We start from the raw sequence: 26,027 nt of genomic DNA on the forward strand, positions 1-26,027 counted from the left end.
CATGGAGTTGAAATTATCGTGTGTTCTGAAAATGCCACACATAACCTTTGGCTTTCCTCTGTTCCTCATGCCCTCACCTCCTGAAAACAACTTGATGTGTGTAGGTTGAGGCGGGGCTTGGAATAATTACACAAGTTCTCACACTCCCTTTCTTCCATGACTGAGGAACCACGTTCAGACAAATGGGCTTCCGTAATGGAAAATACGCCAAAAGGACACCAAGTTTTCATCCTGGATTAAATATGAATTATTAATGTTGCATCTTCTAAATGATTCACCACATTCAGTGTAATTCATGGATTCTAATTCAAACAGAGTACCTGAGTGTCTACTACCTGTCTAGCCTTTTACATAAATTATTATTCATCACAAATTTTTCACTAAAGTTCCAGTTACAAACACTGTCAATTTATTCATTCAACAAATATTTGTGCCAGGCATTGTTCCAGGTTTCTGGAGATATAGCAATGAATAAAAGAGACAAAATCTTTAACAAATATTGTGAAAGGGCCCTTGCCAGGCATACAAGAATACAAAATGAAAAAGATCGTTTCTGTCCTCAGGGGGGCACATACTCTAATAGGGAGAAACAAATGAAAATAATGCAAGATATATAGACCCATAAGTATCACAAGAGAAAAGCAAATTAGAGATGATAAGGAGGGGTTTCAGGGGAGAGAGAGAGAGACAGAAAGTGACTAACCTGTTTTTTATTGGATAGAAAATATTAACCCCTGTGTACGGGTTTGGCATTGAAAATCTACACCGTTTACGCAGATAGATGCAAATTAAAATGGAAGACTGATCAAAGCTTCAGATATTGAATTTGCAATCAGTAATTGAATCAGGAAAACACATCTTTATGGGAATTTAAGTTGTAAATGCTGCTGTCCAAAGACAATTGATGGGGTCAGTTAAGCAGGTGGATAATTCAGGAGATGGTGATCTAGGAACAGGCAAGCAGAAAACACGGGATTATCAATAAATTACTAGCTCTGTTTTGAGAAAAGCTCTGATTCAGTCATATAAGAAAAGTGAGAGGTTAGAGATTCAACACCAGAAAATGCATGGAGCTCAGATTTAATTGGCAAACTGCATTTGTTATGAGACTATACAAGATTAGATAATAAGTCTTTGCGTTCTGAGACCCAGTTTCTAATGTGTGTATTGGGAGGGGTTCCCATACAATCAACAAACAACTCTCAGCTGGATGTTCTACAATTCAACTCAATTCTGACACTATCTATGCAGAGATAGCATCAGATTCCATAAGTTTAGGATTCGGTCCTGTAAGACTCCCCATCCCTTCTTCAGACACCAGTTACAAGCCCAGGCTGTTCCCTGTACTTCTGACCCACCGGCTAGGTTCCAAAGACCCCCTCCTTGGGTTCAATTAATGTGCTAGAGCAGCTTACAGAACTCAGAGAAACATTTTACTTACTAGATCACTGGTTTATTATAAAAGGATGTAAGCCAGGAACAGCCAGATGGAAGAGATGCATAGGGCAAGGTATGGGGAAAGGATGCAGCTGCTTCCGTACCCTCTCCCAGTGTGCCACTCTCCCTGAATCTCCCTGTGTTCACAACCCAAAAGCTCTCCAAACCCCATCCTTTTGGGTTTTTATGGAGTCTTCATTGTATAGTCATTGGTGATTGATTCAACCTTCAGCTTCTCTCCTCTCCCTGGAGGTTGCGGGGGCGGTTCTGAAAGTTTCAAACATCTAGTCACAAGGTTGGTTCCCCTGGCAACCACCCCCCACCATCTTTAGGTTACCTAAGGGCTTTCCAAAAATCACCTCATTAACACAACAAAAGACACCTTTATGCTCTAATCACAGGAAATTCCGAAGGTTTTAGGAGCTCTGTGCCGGGAGCAGGGTTGAAGATCAAATCTACATTTCTTGTTATAAATCACAGTATCACAGCAAGGTAAATCAGACGCAGAACTGGCTACACAAAGCCAGAGAACATCAATCATATGAATATCTATGTAAAGGGCACACACGATGTAAATGATATGCCTGGATAAGTGCACCATAGTGTTGGTGACCAGAAGCGAGCAAATCTGGGACTGCCATGCTTAATTGTGAGGAATAGCCAGGTGGGGATGGCCAAGATGGAAAGGGAAGTTGAGGCAGCGGCTGCACTATTATTGAACAGTAATGCAAAAGCATGTGAGGCCTTCAGATGAACCAGTGCAGTGCAAATGGAGCACAGGTCACCTGTGGATAGGAGGTGCTTCATGCCAGTCTTGTTTTGTAAGGGGACTATGTCTGGTCCATCCATTCTGGAAACCCAAATCTTGATGGCTGTTGACAATCGAAGTCCACCTGTTTCAGATAGATTGTAAGAATAGTTTAGTGGAGCTTTCTATTTCTCCCAGCTTGATTGAGGTATGACTGACAAATAAAGTTGTAAGATATTTAAGGTGTACAATGCGATGATTTGATAGACATTGTGAAAGGGTTCCCTGTATCAAGTTAATTACCACATCCATCATCTCAAATATTTACCTTTTTTTATGAGAATGTTTAAGATCTCTTAGCAAATTTCAGTTATATGATACAGTGCTATCAACTATACTCACCATGTTATACATTAGATCCTCAGACCTTATTCATCTTATAACTGAAAGTTTGTACCATTTTACCAACCTCTCCCTATTTCCCCCACCCCCCAGCACTTGGCGGCCACTTTTCTACTCTGTTTCTAAGAGTTAGAATTTTTTTAAGATTCCACATGTAAGTGATACCATGCAGTATTTATCTTTCTCTGTCTGGCTTATTTCACTCAGCATAATGCCCCCCAGCTTCATCCATGTTGATGCAAATGACAGGATTTCCTTCTTTTGTAAGGCTGAATAATATTCCATTATATATATATACATATATTATACATCATATATCACATTTTCTTTATGCATTCATCCAGTGATGGACACTTAGGTTGCTTCCATGTCTTGGCCATCGTGAATAACGTGGCTATGGACATAGGAATGGAGATATCTCCTCAAGTAAATGATTTTGCTTCCTTTGGATGTACACCCAGAAGTGAGATTGCTGGATCGTATGATAGTTCTATTTTAAATCTCTTGAATTTCCTTACTGTTTTCCATAGTGACTGTGCCAGTTTACATTCCCACCAACAGTGCACAAGAATTCCTTTTTCTTCACAACCTCACCAATATTTGTTATCGTTTATCTTTTGAAACTAGACATTTTAACAGGGATGAGGTGTTATTGCATTGTGGTTTTGATTGGCATTTCCCTGATGATTAGTGATGTTAAGTGCCTTTTCATGTACCTGTTGGCCATTTGTGTGTCTTTTTTGGAAAATGTCTATTCAATTCCTCTGCCCATTTTTAATTCAGATTGTTTGTGTTTTTGCTCTAGAGTTGTATGAGTTCCTTGTAGATTTTGGATATTAACCCTTATCAAACATGTGGCTTGCAAATACTTTCTTCTGTTGCATAGATTGCCTTTTCATTTTGTTGATGGTTTCCTTTGCTGTACAGAAGCTTTTTAGTTTGATGTAGTCCCACTTGTTGATTTTTCCTTCTGTTGTCTTTGCTTTTGGTATCAAATTAAAAAAATAATCACCAAGACAAATGTCAAGGAGCTTATCCTCTGTTTTTTTCTAGGGGTTTTATGGTTTCAGGTCTTATGTTTAAGTCTTTAATCCATTTTGAGTTAATTTTTGTGAGTCGTATAAGATAAGGGTCCAGTTTCATTCTTTTGTATGTGACTATCCAGTTTTCCCAGCACCATTTGTTGAGGAGACGGTCCTTTCCCCATTGTATTTTCTTGGCTACTTTGTCAAAAAATTAATTGACCATATATGCATGGGTTTATTACTGGGCTCTCAATTCTATTCCGTTGATCTCTGTGTCTGTTTTTATGCCAATATCATACTGTTTTGATTACTACAACTTTGTAATATAGTTTGAAATCAGGAAATGTGATGCCTCTAGCTTTGTTCTTTTTTCTCAATGTTGCTTTGGCTATGTTGAGGTACATTTCCTCTATACTTAGTTTTTTGAGAATTTTTATCATGAAAGGATGTTGAATTTTGTCAAATGCTTTTTCTGCATCCATTGAGATGATCATCTGATTCTTATCTTTCATTTTGTTAATGTGGTGTGTCCTATTAATTGATTTGTGGATGTTGAACTGTCTTTGCATCCCTCGAATAAATCTCACTAGATCATGCTGTGTGATCCTTTTTATCTATTATTGAAATTGGTTTGCTAATATTGTGTTAAGGTTTTTTGCATCTATGTTCCTCAGGGATATTCACCTGTAATTTTCTTGTAGTGTCCTTATCTGGCTTTGGTATCAGGGTAATGCTGGCTTCATAAAATGAGTTTGGAAGTGTTCCTTCCTCTTTTTTTTTTTTTTTTTTGGAAAGCATTTGAGAAAGATTAGTATTAATTCTTCTTTAGACATTTGGTAGAATTCACCAGTGAGGCCATCTGGTCCTGGACATATTTTCTTGGGAGGTTTTTGATTATTGTTCAGTCTCCTTACTAGTAATTGGTCTGTTCATAATTGTTCATAGTAGTCTCATGATCCTTTTTTTTCCCTGTGATATCAGTAGCAATGCTTCCTCTTTCATTTATAATTTGACTTATTTGCATCCTCTCTTTTGTTCTTGGTAAGTGTAGCTAATGGTTTGTCTATTTTGTTTATGTTTTAATACACTAGCTCTTAGTTTTACTGATCTTTTCTATTGTCTTTTTAGTCTTTATTTCATTTATTTCCACCATGATCTTGTTCATTCCTTTCTTCTGCTAACTTTGGGCCTGGTTTGTTCTTCTTTTTCTAACTCCCTGAGGTGTAAAGTTACGTTGTTTATTTGAGATCTTTCTTTTTCCTTAATGTAGGTGTTTGTTACCATAAACTTCCCTCTTAGAACTGCTTTTGCTGCATCCCTTACATTTTGGTATGCTGTGTTTCTGTTTTCATTTGTCTCAAAATGTTTTTTGATATCTTCTTTCACTTATTGGATATTCAGGAGGATGTTTTTAATCTCCACATACTTGCGAATTTTCCAGTTTTCTTTTTCTAATTGATTTCTAGTTTCATGCCATTGTGGTCATAAAAGATGCTTGGTGTGATTTCAATCTTCTCAAATTTATTAAGACTTGTTTTACAACCTAGCAAGAGCTTTCAATTTGGCCTTTTACAAAGTAAAGACAGCTAAAGTGTTCAATGAGAATGACTTAAGTGACACTATATAATGAGGTCTAATGCAGAGTGGTAAAGAGCCCAAGCCAGACCTAGGTTCAACTTTCTCTTTGGACAAGATACAAACTTTGTAGAAAACTCGTCTTCTCCAGCAGAATAAATGGAGAAGGGGATAAGTTTTATTTCCAGGATTTGGAGGGAAAATTTAATTAACTAACACCTATAAAGTACTAAAGAAAGATGCTGCCTCATTGCTATTGCTCAATAAATTTTAGCTATTTTTATGAACTTTAGTTAGCTGAAAAGCTAGCTAAAGCATATGAATATAATCACATATATACAGCAGGGTGTGTAAGTGTGCATTCGTATATATATGCACACACACACATATCAGGTGCACACACTTAGGATACCCCATCACTTTTTTTGAGGAGGAACCCAGTAATTAGACAATCGGGTTGACTAAGGAAAGCAAGTCTATTGTCACCCTGGATTTGATCACCTCTGCCCCTCATCAGTGCCCCAATCTGTACTAAATTGAACCTTTCGCTGAGTGAGGTATTTCTCAAATAAAGAGAACTTGCAGTCTTTCCACATGCAGTTGTTAGAAATTTGTAAGTAAACTCATCATCAATGATGTGTTCTCAGCTCTCACTACTCCTATGTCTAATTTTAAGGCTCAGGATCGAGTAAATCAGGAACTTATCAAGGTTACTCTCTCTACAAAGTGCAATCTCAAAAACTGCCTGCTGCCATTTTTTAGTTTGTCCACGTGTTGGTTAGCTGGTTTCTGTTTTTTATTACATGAGAACCATAATAAAAACAACCTTTGAACTGAGTGCTACCTGAGTAGATTTCCCCTGAACAGGAATTTTGAACCTAACAACCTCTTACTATATAGTAGCCCGGAACGTCTGCAATTGAGCCCCTTTAAGTCCACTCATTTGTAGTATTAAAAAGTGCCTTGTAAATTCTAAAGGGTTTTATTACTATTACTATTATTAGCATTAACCAGAATCTAACCAAAAATAATTTAGAATGTCTTGAGGGCATATTAACAGATGAGAATTACACACACACACACACACACACAAACACACACACACAAACACACTCCAGAAAGAAATCAGAGGGTAAAAGCAGTTCTCAAAGAGAACAAGAAAAAATCCAAAACTTCTTTCCAGTGGGTGAAGTTCGTGTAAGAGGGAGCTGTTGCAACTGAATTTTCAGAAGCAATGATCAGAAACGTCAAAAGAAACGGGCAACACTGTGTGGAGGTCACAGCGCGGTCACAGGAAGACTGGCTTACGGTCCACCTGGGAATGGCGCATAGACTCAGAAGCAACTTCACATGGCGAGTGACAAAGACTTTTCACAGAAACTGATTTAGGGTGAGAGAAAAGCTCCATATGGCAGCCAGAAAATGCAACGCTGTGAAAGGTGTTGCCTGCAGACAGGGGGATGTTCCGTGTGTTCTAGACTTGGAGGAAATGCTGAAATATTAAATAGGGGAAGAGACTCTAAAGGCAATGATTTCAATGAAATAGAACCACGCAGTCAACCTTGAAGTAAGTCTTACTATTCTGACAGGGTTTAAGTAGAAATGTTATTGTCTTTCTGAACCATGAACCAAGACAAAATTTCATGGAGTTGGATTGCACTAAGAGCTAATAGTCCCCTCTCCACCTTCCATTAGGCCTTCAACAACCACCACAAGTAAACAAACCCAAAATAATTCTATCGGCTTTGGCAGTCATTTTATCACGGTCTTTTGTTGTACCTGGAACAGGGGCCCTTGTGCCTGGTCCTCCTGGGCTCTGTTCCCACTCATTGCAGACACACAAAGAAGTCTGATAGAGAGAGCCAACTCAGAGAATTGTGTTTAGAAATTTGCTAGACTGTGTCCTGGATTTATCCCATCAGTATACAGCCTAGAGTAAACAGCCTTTTCTTTAGACATAATTTTTCGAGTCACTGTGTGTGTACCAAAGAACCAGAAAGGGGATTTGACCCAAGGAGACCAGCATTGAACTGCCTCTTGTTCGTAGATGCATTTTGATTCTCTTTAGGCAGCTTCCTTCCTTTTCGTAAGTGAATCACAGTTATTTCAAAGAGTATTTGGCAACTGGCCCCTTAACTATTTTAGATTGGTGCCCTGTACTTGTTACTCTCATTTTCTGCCTAATCCACCTTTGGCAGGCATATCCTTAATAAAAGTGGTGTGGTCTGTAGAAAGAACAAAGGCTTTATAACCAGAAGGACTTAAACCCTGGTCCCTCCATTCGTCAGCTATCTGCCTTTGGGCAAGTTACTTGATCTTTTGGCCTCAAATTCTCATCTGTGAAATGGGAATGAAAGAAATTTTGCAAGATCTTTGGGAAGATTGTAAATAATAAAATTAAAGTTACTGACCATATTTGGTATAGGGGATAAGAATTTTAATCTGGAAACTGAAGAGTGTTTCAGTGCAACTTTATTTTTCTGTAATTCAATCTACACATGCATCCTTAATCTGCTGAGAGGCAGAAACTTAATCTCAATCAATTTAGTGACCAGCACCATCCCCCGACATTCTCAGGGTGTGATTTCTGGGGAGAGATCATGGGGAGCTGAACAGTGGGTTTAGGGGGCAGAACAAAGGGAGAGGAGAGGAGCACCTAGTCCAGCCGTTACCTATCTAGGCGGGTACATGTCTGCTGGGTTTTTTCCTAACCAGTCTTTGGTTCCATACGGGTCACTGCTGAATCACTCCTCATTCTCAGTCCGAGATCCTTTGTGACATGTGCTCTCTCAGGTAACCTCGATGTCCCAGTCTGGAATGGTTTTGCTAATGTTCCCATGTCACACGAACTGTGGAAATCCAGTGGCGCTACCCATAGTCCTTGCACCAAATTCATGCTTCTCTCTGGCTTCATTTTCTGCTCCAACATTGTAATGAGCAGTGGAGGTCCTTAGAGTCTCTCAGGCCTATCAGACTAGACATTCCACGTAGCTCTTTCTATTCTGGAGTATTGTTGCCTCACTGGTCTCCATCCAAGAAAGGAATTGCAGGTCTTCTCCAAAGCTGGATCCTCCACATTCATCTTAGAAACCAGAGTACCTACTTACTTCTAGCTTCCTCTATGACTTTCACCTCCCCCATTCCAGCCCACTGCCTCATCTACTCCAATAAACTTTAAATAGGTTGGGGGCATGAGAAACAAATTTGACTCATTTTGCATTTGCTATGCTATGTTTCTTCTCAGAGCCTAGGCTTCTGAAATTCAAACGTTTTCTTTGCTTCTAGCTTGGTATTTGTTGGTGCTCACGATCTAGCTACCCAGATAAGGGAAGAATTTTAAGGCAACTGGAAATACGAGGATTAAAAAAACCCCACAATATTTCAGAATACTATTCAGAATATTTCAGAATAATATTACTTATTATAATAACAATATAACAATAATAATGTTAATATTAATGGTAACTGTTACTGAATGCTCAGCCGAATTCCTAATAGGGAATAATGTATGGGTAACTTCAGGCTTTGGCAAGAAGGGGATAAGAAAAATGAGAAAATAATGTATACAATGTTAAAATGGGAACGATCTTAGAGATTGTTAGTCTATGCTTTAGTTTCAAATCTTTTGTCTAGAATTCCTCAGAAGTCTTTTCACTCTATGAAGTAGACACTTCGTTCTGAAAAATCTTATCTGTCTGGCAATATGTGTTATCAATTGCTTGATTTCCTCATCATTGATTTTTTTTTTTTTAAGATTGGCACCCGAAGTAACAACTGTGACCAATCTTTTGTTGTTGTTGTTTGTTTTGTTTTTTTGTTTTCTGCTTTATCTCCCCAAATCCCCCCAGTACGTAGTTGTATATCTTAGTTGCAGATCCTTCTAGTTGTGGCATATGGGATGCCACCTCAACGTGGCCTGACAAGCAGTGCCATGTCCGTGCCCAGGATCCGAACCAGCGAAACCCTGGGCCGCTGCAGAAGAGCGCTCGAACTTAACCACTCGGCTATGGGGCCGGCCCCCTCATCATTGATTAATCAAAAAAACTCTACTGCCTGTTGGTCTTTTAATTCAGCATGAAGTAGCCTTTTAGGGCTAGACCTAGACCATAGATGAACAGGACCACTAGTCAGAGCTGAGGGTCCAGGAGAGACGTGCAGAAGCTCCTCTCATCCCCACTCACACCTCACATGCCTCCGCTTCCATATCAACCACTCTAGGAGCTTTGCAGAGCCCATCCTGCCCAGCCCCTCTAGCATTAGCACTGAATTTTTCTGCTCCTTTCCGCTTGTGACCTTCCTCTGGCACATGTTGCAAATCTTCCTGTGAGGTTGTTGATAATGGAAACAATGTGACATTTTCAAAATTAGCTCTTTATTGGCGAGGACAGAATTGTACAGCAGCAAGCACATCAATGTCCTCTGTTCCAGTCCCAGCTTTGCTTTAACTAGTTTGGTTAATTTGGGTAAGTCTTTTCTGTTGGAGGGGTGGGTGGTAGTTTTCTTTCCCCACGTTCCTGATCTTTTCTTCCATGTGCGGTGAGTGTAAGAAGCATAACCTTCTTGGCTTCCTTCTACCCGCTCACTCATTCCTGTTCATGGAAAGTGCATGCTGATTTGCCATCCCTTTGCTCTTCCATTCCTCTTACAAGCCAGCCGTCCACAGGGAATGCATTCTGCTCTCCCTCTGTGTGGGCAGACTCTTTCCTTGAGGAGAGTCTCCCTCAGTTCAGTGTAGCTGAGTGAGCTGATCTGCTGGATATTGAGGTTCAATATCAAGATCATCAGTTCACAGATACAAGCCGCACTATCCAATAACAGAGTGCATCTGCAATATAGGTGCTATTTGGGCTCTATATAACTTACTTTTTTGTCTTATTTTATTTTTTAATTGATTCAGAAGTTTGGCGTAAAACAATGGTGTAGTTCATTGATGCCCTTGCAACCCAACAGCTTCAGCTCTCTGGACTTCAAATTACTCATCTGTAAATGGGGCCAGGTGCCCTCCATGGTCATTTCTCGTTCTGAAATTCTGTGATCTGAGGGAGATAATGAATAGGACAGCATCTCACGCAATGTATGGCATATGGTAAGTATTCAACAAATGATGTTTTCAGTTCCACACATAGTGACACAAACAGACAAGTTCAAGGTTGAAAGTCTCTTTTTGACTTACAGGAGGATGAAGAGATGCATTTTGTATAACCTTCCAAACACCTTTCTATGTAGGACTTCAAAAAGCAGCTAAAGCAGTGTTTCTAACCCCCTCATTAATCAAATTATAAGCATTTCCAAAGGTCCTAAAAGAACAGGTCTTGGAAAAAAAATTAATCCAGTTACAGGATATAAAAGCCATCAGGACCTCAATGAGATAGTTACCTAGCTCATTTTTCATCTAAATGGGATAGTTAACTGATACCAAATGGAGGGTTAGAAGTTGAGGGTCCCAAATCACAGCTTCATATGCTCAGATAATAAATCTATCCACAGGGTAGCACCATAACCAGTATTTTGATGCCTGGGAAGCAGGATCCTGCCTCCTGAGAGAGCAGTTTGGTCACATCGAGATGAGGAGCTCTAAGTGGGTGGTCTGGTATTGAGGAGGGGACCAAGACCTAGGAGGAACTAGCGTGTTAGTAGAAATAAATTAGTTTGGTTGCAAGTAAAAAAACATCCAAGACAAATCAAGTTAGTAAATGTATGTGTGTGTGTGTGTGTGTGTGTGTGTGTGTGTTTCTTAGAAGTCAAGGAAGCCAAGAAGTCCTTATTAAACTGAGAGAGGCATGAATGCAAGAGAGATATGAAGAAAACCAGATGCTTGGAGGAAAACGTGCCAGAATTATTCCTCTTCACTTCTCTCCTCTCCTCTCCTCTTCTCTCCTCTTCTCTTCTCTTCCCTTCCGTTTTCTTCTCCCTCCTGCTCCCTCTTCCTCACTTCCTTCCCCCCTCTCTCCCTCTTTCTCTTTTTTCACCAAAATGTGACAACTTCATTTAGCAGGAAACTTGGCCACTGATAGATTCTTAAGTTTTAGCTTAGGTATCTCCACACTACATTTTTAAAAAATCTAATGGAAAGACATTGGCACCCACCCCTAGACCAACCAATTGTGTCCAGAGTAAAGAGAGTAAAGATATATATATATATGTGTGTGTGTTTAAACAGAAGCCTTCAAAATAACAACGTTTGGGGGGAGAGTTATCGTCTTCCTCTGGAGAAGATGAAGTGCTAGACAGAAGGTCCCATAGAGGCCTTGTGAAGGTAGTGCTGGGGTTTTGACGGCTGGCTACTGCAACAGCTTGCGCCTCTACCACACCATTGTGTTTGGAGCTGATGGCATGTGAACACAGGGAATTATAAGAAGATATAATAAAGTACTGGTTTAATTAGTAACCAAGGAAGGCCTTAATACTCCAGTGCAAATTTTTTTGGTGAAAGCTAGGTTAGAGAGTATAGTTAGGAGGCCAAAATGAAGCCTCTTCTTTTCTCCCCACGAAACCTCTGCCTACTTCATTCCAGAAAGTGATCTTCCTGCATGGTATGAGACAAGGTCACTCTGTAATACAACCCACAGAACCAGAAGAAAATGGAAAGATGTACAGAATATGTTTGTCCCCTATGCTGTGTGAGGAGGAACAATTATTATTGCCATGTACAGGAACATAAATCAAAGCATAAAAATTATAAGTAACTTGCCCAAGGCAGCATAGCTTAGAACTGTACAGCAAGGATTAGAACACCGGAACTCTGGCTCCAGAGTCCTTGAGTTTAAGTAATTTTTCAACAGAAGATGTTATACAATATCCCAAATAATACAATATGAATCTTCTCCCATTTTTAAGTTCCTAGTCAGAAACTAGAATTCAAAATTAAAATTTAAAGTTAAATTTCCATCCCTGGTTAACAAAAAAAGATAGCATCCAAAATGAATAAAGGCTAGAAATTTCCCCTCATTCATTTCCTGTTCTATTTGGTCTCAGCCACAACTCCATGAATTTCTCCTCTCTCCCTCTCCCTTGAAGTTTCCTTGCATTTCATTTTGGCCTCCTCCCCTGTGGCAGCATCTCCACTCCTCTCTAATTCGCTCCTCCATCTTCTGCACTTCACTGCTACTCCTGATGTGGACAATCCCATGTCCACTGCCCAAGGCTTCAACCGAATGTATCTCAAATATATAAACACATAAGTTATATGATAATAGTAGCACAAAGGAGCAAAGACAGAATGGAGTTATATATACTGTGTACTGTTGTAATTAAGTTGGTAAATTAGATTATGATAAAGAAAATGTTCATCATAATCCCAGGACAACAACTAAGTAAATAACTCAGAAAATAGTCAAATAAATGACAAGGAAAGTAAAATAGTACATGAGAAAGTATCTATTTAACAGAAAAGAAGGCAGTAATGTAGGGATAAAGGAACAAAAAAAGATGTATAGAAAACAAATACATATGGCAGACTTAAGTCGTACCTTACCAGTAATTACATTAAGTCTATGCTCCAAATAAAAGAGATTGGCATAATGAATTTTACGTTTTTTAAAAATTTTGTTGGATGTACAACATCTTTTATAATGTCAACAGTGATGCCAAGGAGATAAGAAGAGAAAGAAGAGTGAATGAGAAAATCCATAAAATAAACAGCTTTATTAATTTCTGAACAGGAGGCATGAATTCATTAATGCCAACAAATTCATAGCATGGTAATATAAATAAAAAGTCACTGAACACATGTTTTTCTGAAAAAATCCAGTTAATTCATCTCATAGAGTCAAAATTTCATTATCCAAAATATATACATATGGAGACTTTCTTGAGTAATAACCTCCATCTCTAAGTTAGTATACTTTGTAGCCAGTTTCCCAGATAATAAAATATATAAAATATGAAGTTAAATCTTAGATTTTTTAAAATTGGGGTAACATTGGTTTATAACATGATATAAACTTCAGGTGACATCAGTATGTTTCCATTTCTGTGTAGATTACATCATGTTCACTCAAAGACTCATTACCACCTATCACCATACACATGTGCCTTGTCATTCCTTTCTTCCTCCTCCCTCGTTCCTTCCTCTCTGGTAACCACCAATCTAATTTTTTTTTTAAAAAAAGTGATTCAACTATATGCTATCTACAGTAAACACACTTTAGATTCAAAGACACAAATAAGTTGAAAGTTAAAGCCTGGAAAAATATAAACCATGCTAACAATAACCAAAAGAGAGCTGGAGTAGCTAAATTAATATCAGACAAAACAGATTTTAAGACACAAATTGTTACTAGAGACAAAGAAGGACACTTTATAATGATAAAATGGTCAATTCATCAAGAGATAACAATTATAAACATATATGCACCTAACAACAGAGCCTCAAAATACATGAAGCAAAAACTGACAGAATTGAAGAGAGAAAGAGACAATTCGACACTAATAGTTGGAGATTTGAATACCTTACTGTCAATAATGGATAGAACAAGCAGATATGAGACCAACAAGGAATTAGAAGACTTGAACAATATAAATGAAGTAAGCCTAATAGATATCGATAGAGCACTCCATCCAACAACAGCAGAATATACATTCTTCTCAAGTGCACACAGAACATTATCCAGGATAGACCATATGTTAGTCCATAAAACAAGTTTCAGTAAATTTAAAAATATTGAATTCATACAAAGTATATTCTCTGACCACAATAGAATGAAATTATAAATTAATAACAGAAGGAAATTTTGGGAATTTACAATATGTGAAAATTGAATAGCACACTCCTAACTAACCAATAGTCAAAGAATAAATCACAAGGGAAATTACTAAATCTGCACACATTATTTTCACTCACATTATATTGGTCAGAACTTAGTCACATGGCCACATCTATGGTCAAGTGAGGCTTGGAGGTGTCTTTATTCTGAAAAGCTATTTAAAAATGGCAGATTATGTTATTGTGGGTGGGGGCAGAGAGAGAGATTGGGGGATATTTATTAATCTCTGCCTCATAGGCTTGTTGTGGGGACCAAATAGAACAATATATGAGCAAGACCTTTGTCATTCATGAGCCATTATACAGGATAAGTCATGGTTATTGCTCATCTGGTCAGGTTGGTGGGGATGCTAGCCATTTCAAAAGCTGACTCAACCTGTAATTGAGCATCTTAAAAAATAGTTATTTTATTGAATTCAACATTTACTGGCCAACACTTTAAACTCTCAGTGTAAGCACGGAAGAGTATTTCTCCACAAAGTTGATTAGAGAATAGTGTCTGCTGCCAAAAGATAGCCCTGAAAGGTCCTCCAGTCATTGGCTTCCTGGGAGCAGAGGGTCAATCGGCAGCAGTTACCATTGTGGGCATTGTCAAGCTCTGGGGAATTTGAGTTCTTAGACCTTCTTTCTCTCTGATAACCTTGTTTTTATTGAACATTGTCTGATTTCTGATTTTTCTAGAAGCTTTCAGGTAATTTAACTTTGTGTAAAAGAGAAGCAAGGAATACAGCAGACGTGGAATTGAATAAATATAAGTCCCTAGCCTATTGATTTATAAGTATAAGCAGAGACTGGAGCACCTGCAGACTCTTATCTTGGACCTGTACCATCATATTTAAGTGAACCAGCCATAAAACACTCCTTTTTCCAAATCTGGCATCCACACAGCCATGTTCACAGAGAGGTTAAAAACAACCTCATGACAACATCAGAGTCCAAAATAGTTTCTATATGTTGGAGAAAGAATCAAAAATAAATACTCTAATGTGCTTCTTCCTCCAGAATTTCCCACTAAGGTATCCATGTTAAAATAAATCGTAATATATAATATCTCTGGCATGTAGCCCAGAAGGCTCACCAGAACCTAGCAATTTCTTTCAAGTCTTATGTTTTATTATAAAACTTTATGTGAATTTTGCAATTTGCCTCAAAAGACTTCTGTGTTGGTTTTCATGCTAAAATATTATTTTAAATTATTTATCTTAAATAATAATGATATTCCAAGAAGAATCACCATGTGGAACATAGGGCTGTAGCACCCCCACACAGCATTGCACCCCGCTTTTGGAAGTCCAGGGGTAGGGTAATGCCAGGGTTTGTTTAGTATTTCCCCACAGGTACCCACACACTGGCCAGAGCAGCCCACTCTTGCTGTCCCTCTAGTCCTGTTTCTCTTGTGATATGAGATTCTTGTTGAAAATGTTGGCAAGCTTTGCCTCGAGATAGCATTTTGGGGCCCCTCCACCAGGACCCTGTGCTGATTATTTCGGAGACAGCACATTTTAGTCATCTGTTTTGTTCAGTAATGTGTCCTAAGTGCCTGGAAGAGTTTTGAGCACATGGTAGGTGCTATATTAATATTTGTTGGATGACTAATATCTTCCAGGGATCTCATCTGTCCTATCTTAAATAAGTAATGTATCTGATATCATAAAATAAAATATTAAATGAGAGCTATCATTTATTGAGTGCCTATTTTGTGCCAGCTGTGTAAATACATTTCAACTCTGCAACAGATTTTTAGCAGGGGTGGATCCATCTTTTACAGATGAGGAGAACAGGTTCAGAAGATTAAGTAACTTGCTCCAGTTCGCATGATTAGTAAGACGCCTGTCCAAAATGAATGTATTTCCATTAGGCCTCACTGACTCTCACTTTCAGAAAATGCCCACTATAAAACCTAGTGACACAAAGAGATCCTTTGTCCATATGAGATATGCCAAGGGTTATTTACATGGCTTGCTCCAGAGTGGTTTTGGAATTTGAGTACCTAATAGCTGATCTGGTCCACCCAGGGCTCATTCATTAGTTTCATTAGTATAGCTCTGCAGTGTCCAGTGCAGTGGACGCTAACCACATGTATGGCTAAGGAGCACCTAAAACGTGGCCAATCCCAATCGGGATGTGCTACAAATGTGAAACACACGCTAGATTTCAAAGACTTCATCCGAAAAGAGGCATGTAAAATATCTCAATAATTTTTGTATTAATTACACGTAGAAATGACAATATATTATTAAAGTGATTTTTTATTGTTTCTTCTTACTTTTTGTAATGTAATCACTAGAAAATTCAGAAAAGTTGGAAGTACGGCTTGCCTTATGTTTCTATTGGATAGTGCTCATACAGCATTTCAGTTTAATTCAGTCCTCACTGTGCTGGGCGCTGGGCTATAGGGGAGGGATACACACAAAACGGGTACGCACAATCCCTGCTTCTCAAGGAACTTACGATCACATGAGAGAAATGGACACACACACTGATGGTGGTAATATCGGGAAGCGTGGGAAAACTGCCACACAATACATATGCGCAATGTTATAAGAGCCTTGCTAACTTCTCCACTTAATATTTTCCCTTCATAATGGTCTTTAATCAATCTATCAACAAGTGAAACAGCATTGTTGTGGCTAAGATCATGTTATTTAAAACCACAAAAACCAGGATCCGAATCCTGGTCCCATCACTTATTAGCTCTGTGGCTTTGGCTTAGTGGTTCTCTAGTGAGATTTCAAAACACAGATTTAAAAACATCTGCTCTAGGGGCCAGCCCCATGGCCCAGTGGTTAAAGTTCTGCATGCTCAACTTTGGTGGCCCAGGTTCATGAGTTTGGATCCCTGGTGCTGAACTACTCCACTCATCAGCCATGCTGTGGTGGCATCCCATGTATAAAGTAGAGGAAGATTGGCACAGATGTTAGCTCAGGGTTAATCTTTCTCAAGCAAAAAAAAAAAAAAAAAAATGAGGGGTCGTCTCCGTGGCTGAGTGGTTAAGTTCACGCACTCCACTGTGGTGGCCCAGGGTTCGGATCCTGGGCGTGGACATGGCACCGCTCATTAGGCAATGTTTAGGCGGCATCCCACATCCCACAACTAGAAGGGGGGGTTTGGGGAGATAAAGCAGAAAAAAAAAAATATTGGCAACAGTTGTTAGCCCAGGTGCCAATCTTTAAAAAAAAAAAAAAGGAAAAAGAGGAGTGTTAGCAAGGGATGTTAGTTCATGGCAAATCTTCCTTACCAAAAAAAAAAACAACAAAACTGCTCTACCCACCTCACAGGTTGTTACAAAGGTGCAATGGTATAACAGTCCCTGTCTCACAGGATTGTTAAAGATTAAGCGAGTTAACATAGGTAGAGCCCTTACTATGGGGCCTGGCCCACAGAAGACAATGTGTCTAAGTAAATATCCCAGTATTTATTTCCTAAGAAGAGTTTATCACAATCCCTAATTACCTTATCTATTTACTTGCTACTTATTTATTGTTTATTGTTTATCTCTCCCACCAGAAGATAAGTTGCATAAAGATAAGGAACACCACTAAATTTTCCACACCTAGTCAAAAGTACACATGGTAAGCTTTCAGTAAATATTTGTCGAATGAATCATTATCCTTAAAAGCTGTAAACATAGGATGGAGATTCTAACAAGGACAGAAAATGGCAAATTGAATATGAGAGTAAATTTGAGATTTAAAAAAGTCATATTTTCTTAGTAACAGGTTATCCATTTGCCCTTAAGAAGAGAATTGCTTGGGGTATGAAAATTTTGGTAAGTTGAGCTGGATTCTGCTTTGCTCTCTATTTTCAAGCAGAGGTTCTAAACTAAGTAGTTTAGAGACTGTGGAGGAAGAAAAAAATGGAAATGAGACAGCTGCCATGTAGAAATAACTTTGGGGACAAAATTAATATCTAAGCAGAATGTTAAGACATCTTGCTGTGTGTTGCACATGGAAATATCCTTTACAACCTCCCCATGTATCCCTACTAAATCCATGGGAAAAGACCCATTCCTTGGTGACACATTGTGGCTTGGCTGTTTTGACGAATATGATGAAATATTGGGTCTTGCTTCAAGATGAAAATACAACGTGCCAGAATCCCACTGGACAAATGGGCTGTGGCTAAAATGGAATGTTCCTCTGAGTGGGAGGACAAGGGAAAGGTGTCCCTCAAATAAGAGAAAAGGGAAAGATGCAGAGGCACTGATGGCTATCAGGTGAGATGGAGGGTGTATGGGAGTCTTGCTGGAGCATCCCAATAAGAGAGAAGAACAGTGACCAGGGATGCAACTTGGCAGCTATGGCCCCGATGGGGACCACAGATGTTCTAGGCTTATGGCTTGGAAGTTAAATGAGCCCAAGGCAGATGGTTCAACCATGGTGTTAATAGGGGTTCAGGCAGAGATCATTGGGCTCATTTTAGCCACACAGCCATCAGTAACAGGATGGAGCCTTTGGGCTATTCAGGTTAAAACTTGGCCAAAAGTGAGAATCCTGAGTATCTTCCTAACGTAACTCCTTTCTTCTGGGCTGAGGCTTGGCACAAGTTACAACTTCAGACTATAGCCAAACACACGGTTTCAGGACTTGCCCGCTGAGAAGATGAGCTCAAGCTGGAAAGAAAGGGGTGACTATCACTTTGTCACTCTTGGTGTTTCCCAAACACTCCAGGCTGTGGCTGCTTCATTCCTCCATGGCTTTGTACTTGCCTAAAATGCTCTGCTTGGGCTTGAGCACCTTCCCTGACCTCCGGGGAGGCCTAACTTCCCTGTCCTTTTGGTCTGCATTGTCTCCTCTGACCTCCCTCCGGGATAGCCTCTGACACGCTATTTGGCTCTTCTTTTCAAGTTTGCCTCTGCCAAAATGGCGAGCTACTCTAGCACAGGGATGTCTTACTGTCTTAATAGTGCCTGGCCTAAGGCCTAACTCATATTTGTTAAACTTGGTGAAATTAAGTTGGGAGTTGATGCAGCCTTTCTGGGAGTATTCTCTGATTCCCATTCTTTCAGCTTATCCTTCTCTTCCCCATAACTCAGTTTCTGTACCTTCCCTTCCACAAATATTTTGTACTCTGAGGAACCTCCAAGGGACAAGAAGTTCTTTGAACTGAAAAGTCCAAAGATACAAGGTTGTCAAGGGGCAGTAGAGAAAGCCCTGATGGAGGGTCCCAAGTTCTGCCCTGGCCTCATGGGCTGTGCCACTGAGCAAGTCATTTCACTCTCCTCTGAAAAATGAAGTGGGGCCACTCAAATCTAGAATTTCCGAATTCAGTAAAAAGTACAAAGTCGTTTTAGATTAATGAGCCAAAAAATAACCTCTACAAGGAGTTTTAAAAGAGTCGCAAGCAAAATATTCTTTGTAAATTAAATATATGCAAACAGACAAAAATTCAATGAAGCAACAAACACATCAGAGAGTTTGTTTCAGGGGAGGGCAGAGGGAAAGGGAGTTAATCTAAAAGGGAATAAAGCAAGCAAGCTAGGGCCCTTGCACAGACCAATGAAGACAGTTTGCTGTAAATTAAGGATTCTGCATGTGAGGTCTAAAAAGGTGGGGGGGGGGAGAGGGTTATGGTTTAGGAAAATTGGTTAGGCTGGATAGATTGAAGAGCGGGGAGAAAAATGGGAGCAGGGAGTTGTGACATGTGGGCAAAGCAGGGAGCAGGATGGATTAGAAAGATGAAAGGGTCACGGTCACGTGTACACCTCAGGAAGGTTACAAAGAAGGGAAATGTCTGGCCCAGCTCTCTGATCTCCAGACGTTCAGTCCGGTCCCCTTTTCACCACGCCTTGCTAAAAGGCAGAAAGATCCTTCTCAAAAGCTTTGTCTGGCTTGACATAATGAGACATTATGTAAAGAGTGAACTTAATTTAGATGATGGTGTTGACCAGAACAAAGAGCCACAAAGCAGAAATGATTAAAAACATGTCAATCACATTTATGCCTCCGAGCGTACAATGTGTACACAGCCTCCAGTCAGCTGTGTTACTCCAGTCACCAGACCCACTAACCTGGCTCCTGGGGTTGAAAAAATCAAAAAGTAAAAACCTAAGCAGCCCCTGCATTTCTGAGGACAAATAAGAGAGGCATAGCCTCTTATTCTCTTATCTGTCACCACCACCACCATCTGCAAAAAATCTGCTCCTTTCTCAGGTAACAAAAGAACCACCACCACCACAAAAGATTATCCTGAAATTTTTCTACTGATGAGCTGTGCTACGGGTTGAATTGCGTCCCCTCAAAATTCACATATTGAAGTCCCAGCCCCCAGTGCGTCAGAATGTGATCTGATTTGGAAATATGATTTTTGTAGATGTAATTAGTTAAGATGAGATCATCTTGGAGTTGGGTGGGTCCCTAAGCCAATATGACTAGTATACGTATGAAAAGGGGAAATTTGGACACACACATACACACACACACACAGACCACCGCATGAAGATAAAGGCAGAGATTGGGGTGATGCTTCTATAAGGAACACCAAAGATTGTCAGCAAACCACTAGAAGTTAGGGAAGATGCCTAGAGCAGGGTCTTCTTCACAGCCTTCAGAAGAAAACAGTGCGGACAACAACTTGATGTCGGATTGCTAACCTCCAGAACTGTGAGACAATACATTTCTGTTGTTTAAGTCCCTTGGTTTGTGGTACTTGTTACAGGAGCCCTAGCAAACTAATACAAGCCCACAATTTAATGAAAAAGGAATAATACCTTACATTGGCTGCAAGGACAGAGCCTGGATCCATCACCATTGCGGCTGGGAAGCCTCAAGAATGTTGCTCAGCCTTTCAATACTCCAGTTCCCTCAACTGTAAATGGATGTAGTAAGAGTCCTACTTCATAGGATGAAATGAGCTAATACTGTTCTTAGCACAGTGCCTGGCGTATAATATGTACTCAATAAATATTAGCTATTATTATTGCCATAGTGCACTGTGAATTACAAAGCACTTTCACATATTTCATTCATCTTCCTTCAAATTCCGTGAGGGTAGTGTTATTATTCACATTTTACAACTGGAGATTCTGAAGCCAGATGTTTTAACTAGATGTTATGGAATAGGTTTAGGATATAGGCGGATCTGAGTTGGAATCTCAACTCTACCCTCTCCTGCCTATGTAATTTTGGGCACATTTTTTGACGCCCTCCAAATCTCCGTTTTTCTCGATTTCAAATGAAGAATTGCGAGACAGAGATATTCATGGCCAGTGTCTGGTTTATACTTGGCCTTAGAGAAATTATATTTACTATTATTAAATAACTTCCACAGTCACACCAATTTTTGGTAGAGCCAGGACTTGAACGATCTTCATATGTTTTCTCCTCCACCTCACCACCTCCCTGAGGGCAGATGGCAAACATCAAAGCTGGGAAAAGGTTGCAAGATATGGGGTTGTAGGTCATTATTGAAGAGAAAGACAAGAGGAGGTGGAGGCAGTAAAGAGAACATTGAGATGGAGGAAGGGAAAGGATGGAAGGAGTCCGCTGTAATCAACATGCCACCAAGAGGTTGATTGGTTTCCTCAAGGAATGGTGCCACATCAGGGGCTCCGCTTTGATCTCAATTTTCTCTGGACCTCTGCTACCCTTATAATTAGGTCCTGAGCCTTATTCTCAGTTCTTTCTGTAAAAAAGAAAATTCTCTGTGTCATCATTTACTTTAAATTGGCAATCATTTACCCTCAGCCTCTCATTATCTTTCTCCAGTGCTTTAAAGACACCAAAGGTAATCATCTGATTCCATAGTTTTCATAATTACTATTTCCCCCAAAACCTCTCAAATACCTGAAATTGGGCTCCTGTCAGGGCATTCTCTGTCAGATGTTCTGATCAGAAACTCAAACTCTCAGCGGCCCTTCCCAGATTGGCTGTTGTCCCCAGGGGAAAATATGGGCTCACTCCTTTTCATTTCCAAATTCTCTCAGATCTTGCCCTTAATTATTCAACACTTTGTAAGCTTTCCTATTACCTTTAGATAGATTTCACCTAAAGCAAGATAGTGGCTGTAAAGTACGGAATCTATTACCAAAACCAGAAATCCTATTTCTCCACGTTTTTCTAACGCATAAGTCATCTCTTTTCTTAACAATGTCGACGGTCTCTTTGTAAATTAAGAATATTTGTTAGCTGTTATGTGCAACACAAATATTTTCTTCTCAATTTGTGGTTTGACTTTTGACATTATTTGAGGCATTTCTTTTGGGCAAACAGATTTTTTTAAATTTCTTTATGTAATAAAATTTGTAAAACATTTTTTATGTGACTTTTGGGTTTTCTCACTTGCTTAAAGGCTCTGCTCATTCCAAGACTATCAATATATCAACCAACGTTTTCTTTTGGAAATTTTATGAATTATTTTCATGTTTAAATCTTTAAACCACCTATAACACCGATTTCATTTTCCACAGGAAGAATAAGGGAGATTTTTGAAAAAGAGTCCCCAAATATTTTGCATTTCATTAAGTTAGAAAGAAATTGCCAGATATCTGTTTTACCTCTCCGTTGTTTTACATAACATTTTCTAATCAAACAACAAATACACCTTTTATGGTGGAAAATTTGGAAAATACAGAAAAGTATAAGAAAGGAAACAAAACATATCAGTAGTAAGCCCAGCAGTCAGAGATAATTCCTGTTAGTACTTTGGTTTATTTATTTAGGCACAACCATAATTTTTATAAAATTGGGATCATACATTATATATAGATTTGATTCTTGATTTTTATTCAATATTGAACCACCAGATTTTAGCTCTATATCATTGTATAATCTTCAAAAACATAATCTTAAAGAGCTACATAATATGATATTATATGGATGTAGTATAATGAAAACTATTCCAACAATTTGGAATGGATCAATGAAAGTGAAATTAATGAATCAAAGAATTGCACATTAAAAATATTTTCAAGGGGCCAGCCCTATGGCCTATTGGTTAAGTTCAGTGTGCTCCACTTCAGCAGCCCGGGTTCGGTTCCCAGATGCAGACTTACACCACTTGTTGGCAGCCATGCTGTGGCAGTAACCCACCTACGAAATAGAGGAAGATTGGCACAAATCTTAGCTCAGGGTGAATCTCTACCAGAAAAAAATCCTTTGTTCAAATGACTCTTCTGATACGTAATACTGATTTCTACTTCTGCCATCTGTGTTCAAGAGCACACACCTCAAATTGAGTATTTTCTTCTAATCTCTGCCGGTTGGGAAGGTGACAAGTGATTTATTGTTAGGGGCCTTTTATATACCACGTGGTTGCTTTGGAATGCTGTGTGCACACGAGGATTGTCCCAGGACTAATTCAAGAAGAACACTTAAAGTCCTCAAGTCCCCGACGGTTCTAATTCTGAGAAAACTAAAACTTGCTTCCCAAATTCCCATCTGTATCTGTGAATGCAGAATCTAAAGCAGGAAATGATTGCTTTCCTTTTCCAAAGGACTAGAACCTTTGGGTCTATCATTCTTTGGGTTATTGCGCCTCAGAGAAGTTGTACATTCCCTGGTCCTGTCTCCCAAGTAGAAAGTCTAAGTCTAAATCCAGACAAATGTGAGATCTTCAGAGTTAATCAGGAGGTAAAGAGCAGAGGAGAGGAAAGGATAGAAGACAGGAAGAAAAGGAGAGAAGAAAATGTTGGGTCTTGCTTCTGACTATCATTTACCCCAACGTATTTGAAGAAACCCCATGGCTGACACTGGCATCAGGCTTCAGTTGAAATTTTAAGATTGGAGTCTCATTAAGGGAGTGGTTGTTTATCAAGAGGCATGTTTTCTCCACATTTAAGAACAGCAATAGAACAGCCAGGAGACGAAGCGGGATGGGGTGGGTGAGGGTCATTAAGCCAAGAGGGTCATTAACCTCCTGGTCTTTCTGGTGAATGGGTTCTTTCTCTGAGCTATTAAAGAAGTCATTCAGTGTCACCTAGTCTCAGAGTTTCCATTTGTAAACAAAAGGGAAGAAGCGAGAAAGAAAGACAGTCATAAAAACAGCATTTATCAAAGGCTTTCTATATGTCGATCACTATATATGTCACACATTATCTTATTTGACCTTCACAACAACCCAAGGAGATGTTATTATTCTCATTTTACAGATGAAAAACTGAAGCTCGGAGGAGTTAAGAAACTTAACATGGTTACACAACTAGGAAGTAAATGACAGCGTCAGGGTTTAAATACAGATGTCTGATTCCAAAGCTCATGCTCAGTCCATGAAATTCTGATTCTATTGTGAGCAAAGCATTTAACTTCTGAAGACTTGACTATCCCATGTTTAATGTGGAAGGAGCAAAAGTAATCACGGAAAGTTATCAGAGGCACGGACGTCCTCTAGTGACCTGTATATGAAGTTATTTGTAAATCTGATCATATGATGCGTATGTGTTTGCAGACACAATATGAGAGACACAATATGAGAGAGTTTGTGACTCAACATTTAATTTATTCCTACGATAACCTATTTAGAGCACAGGCAAACAGCATGGTTTGTACATAAAGGATAATAAAATCTTAATATAAAAATTCATAATTTAAATTTAATTAACTCCCTAAATATGCTCTCGTTTCCATCAATGATCAACTATTCAGTTAAAAACAATGCAAGTCTGATCCAACAACCAGTGTCAGACCTACCACTAAACTCTCACGAAGGGGAAGGAAGCTGGCAGTGTCCCAGTCTTTGCTCTCTGTGCCCATCTATCCTTCTATCTGCTCAATGCAGTTCTCTGTCTCTTTTCCTCTGCCCATCAAGACTGATTCTCAAGAGATCTAGCACCAGTATCTACAACTTAGGGTAAATTTTAGACAGAGTGCTACTGGGTATTTAAATTATTAATCAGTCACTTAGCTTAGCTACAGGAGGTACAGGAGCAGAGGAAAGAAAAGAACGAAGGAGGGAGAGGAAGTTGGATCTTGTCCTTTATGCTGATAGTGAGAGTATTGTTAAATCAATCCCCAATACCTGAGAGAGAGAAATAAGCTTTTCTTTTCTCTCTATAGAAAGAAGATAGACAGTGTTCAAGAATGTGGGTTGGAGGGCCAGCCCGGTGACATCCTGGTTGAGCTCGGTGTGCTCCGCTTTGGCGGCCCATGTTCACAGGTCTGGATGCCGGCATGGACCAACACCACTTGTCAGCCATGCTGTAGCAGCATCCCACGTATGAAGTAGAGGAGGACGGGCAAGGATGTTAGCTCGGAGACAATCTTCCTCAAGCAAAAAAAGAGGAAAATTGGCAGCAGATGTTAGCTCGGCACTAATCTTCCTCGGCAAAAAAAAAAGAATGTGGGTTGGAGACGATGCGGTGAAATGGAAAAACACTGGCCTTCAGGTCGTGAGACCAGGGATTTAGTTCTTACACTGCTAGTCTCCAGCTTTACGCTTCAGACAAATCACTCTTCTTTTTTGGAATTCTGTTTCTTCAACTGCAAATTTAAAAGGTTGAAGGACCAACTTCTCAGACGTTTAGACTTTGATTTTCTGTGGTTCTAATGTTTGAGTATCCTTAATATCCCAGCATGTAGATTAATGACTATTATGCTTCTTATTATAAACAAGCAGGTTTACACAACAAGAATGTTTTGACCTCAAGCTCCAAAAGCAAACTTTCCCTTTTCTCGTACATGGAATAAGTCCTTGCATGCTGAGATTAAATTATTGTTGATTTTTCACCCAAACACCTACCTATCCAGACACATCATTTCCACCACAACGTGAAACACCTCCTTTTGCCCACACACACCCCTTCACCCCCATCTCTCAAGCACTCCCCTCTCTTCACTGGGTGGTGAAATCAGACTGAATTCTGCCTCTTGCCAATTGCTTGATGTAATGCAAAACATGGGGACGAGGGGGATGAGAGTGTCTCAGACCTCACAGGGCTGGTGGGGGATTAAATGGCATCTTGTCTGCAAAAGCACGTGCAGACTGCAAGGCCTATATGCGGGGAGGTGAGAAGTAACCATGGTGACAAAAAGGTGAAGACATTCCACGGAGCTTTTTACTCTCTTTTCAATAAATACTCCACTGTTATTTAATGTGGATATACATTTTCTTAATACACATAACAGAGGAGTTTACACATGCC

The 26,027-nt window shown here is 39.5% G+C and overlaps 1 long non-coding RNA gene across 2 annotated transcripts in view; it reads right to left on the reverse strand.

The window, feature by feature from the left end:
* Positions 1-386: 386 nt before the first annotated feature.
* Positions 387-26,027, reverse strand: part of LOC139081671 (uncharacterized) — a 75,392-nt gene continuing 49,751 nt past the window's right edge. For both annotated transcript variants that reach the window (XR_011536864.1, XR_011536865.1), the window contains 2 exons: positions 2,223-2,330; positions 387-1,704 (listed from right to left, as the gene is read on the reverse strand). This is a non-coding gene — a long non-coding RNA (uncharacterized lncRNA). The remainder of the gene's footprint in view (positions 1,705-2,222; positions 2,331-26,027) is intronic.

This window comes from Equus przewalskii, unplaced genomic scaffold (assembly GCF_037783145.1).
Source record: "Equus przewalskii isolate Varuska unplaced genomic scaffold, EquPr2 ChrUn-3, whole genome shotgun sequence".
NCBI classification, from domain to species: Eukaryota; Metazoa; Chordata; class Mammalia; order Perissodactyla; family Equidae; genus Equus; species Equus przewalskii.